The sequence below is a fragment of the Nannospalax galili genome, unplaced genomic scaffold (assembly GCF_000622305.1).
Source record: "Nannospalax galili isolate Female #2095 unplaced genomic scaffold, S.galili_v1.0 scaffold7209, whole genome shotgun sequence".
Classification (NCBI taxonomy): Eukaryota; Metazoa; Chordata; class Mammalia; order Rodentia; family Spalacidae; genus Nannospalax; species Nannospalax galili.
In genome coordinates this window covers 2,319-3,896 of record NW_008358654.1, presented here as the reverse complement: position 1 = coordinate 3,896, position 1,578 = coordinate 2,319, and positions in this window count along the sequence as shown.

The following is a 1,578-nucleotide window of genomic DNA, read 5'->3' as shown; positions in this document are numbered from 1 at the left end:
GGGTTAGGGTTAGGGTTAGAGTTAGGGTTTGGGTTGGGGTTAAGGATATGGTTAGGGATAGGGTCCAGGTTAAGGTTAGAGTTATTGTTAGTTTCAGGGTTAGGTTTAGTTTTAGTGTGAATATTAAGTTTAAAGTTAGGGTTAGTGTTAGATTTAGGGAAACGTTTATGGTTAGGGTGAGCATTACTGTTAGAGATAGGATGAAGATTGTGTCCAGGGTTAGAGTTAGTTGTAGCAATAGGTTCAGGGTTAGAGTTAGGTTAGGTTAAGAGTTCTGGTTAGGTTAAAGTTTAGATTTAGAATTGTGTTTAGAGTTAGGGTTACAATTAGTGTTAGGGATTAGGGATAGGTTTATCTAAAGGTTTTTTTTAGGGTAGGATTAGGGTTAGGATTAGGGTTAAGGTGAGCATTAGGTTTAGGGTTAGGGTTTGCATTAGGATTAGTGTTAGGGTCAGGTTAGGGTTTGGGTTACTGTTAGGGCTAGGGATAAGGCACAGTTTAGAGTTAGGGTTATGTTTAAGATTATATTTGTGGTTAGCATTAGGGTTAGGGTTATGTTTAGGTTTCAAGTTAGTTTTAGGTTTAGGGCTAGAGTTACATACAGGCTTAGGTTAGGGTTAGAATTAGGGTTATGGTTAAGGATAGGGTTAGGGATAGGTTTAGAGTTAGGGATATGGATAAGATTACGGTTTGGTTGAGGGTAGAAATTTGGGTTATATTTAGGGTTACTGTTAGGGTAAAGGTTAGGGATAGATTTAGGTTTCAGGTTAGGTTTGGGGTTATCATTAGATTTAGGTTTGGGACTAGGGTTAGGGTTATGGTTTGGGTTACAGTTAGGGTTTTGGATAGGTTTAGGTTTAGGTGTAGTATTGCTTTTATGGTTTGGGTTAGTTTTAGGATTATGGTTAGTGTTAGTGTTAGGGTTAAGTTTAGGGTAATGGTTAGGGTAGGGTTAGGGTTAGGGATATGTTTATGGTTAGGGTTAGAGTTATGGTTAGGGTTAAAGTTAAGTTTAGGGATAGGTTTAGGTAAGGTTCATGTTTTGGGTTACAGTGAGGGTTATGTTAAGTTTAGGGTTAGGACTATGGTTTGGCTAACGTTAGAGTTTCGGTTAGGGACAGTGCAATGGTTAGGGCAAGGATTAACCTTAGATTTATGTTAAATATTACATTTAGGGTTAGGGTTAGGATTAGGTTTAGTTTTAGGTTTAGGTTAGGGTTAGGTCAAAGGTTAAGGATAGGGTTAGGAATAGGATTACAGTTAGGTTAGGGTTAAGGTTGTGGCTAGGTACAGGGTTACAATTAATGTCATGGTTAGGGTTACAATTAGGGTTAGGGTTAGGGTTAGGTTTTCAGTTAGGATTAGGGTTAGGATTAGAGTTAGGTTACAGTTAGTGTTAGGGATGGGGTAGGTTTAGGATTACTGTTAGGGTCAGGTTAGGATTCAGGTTAGTGTTAAAGCTAGGGTTAGAGCAAGGGTTAGTGTTAGGGTTAACGGTTAAGATTATGTTTAGGGTTAGCATTAGGGTTAGGGTTGTTTAGGTTTCAGGTTAATTTTATATTAAGGGGCAGGGTTAGG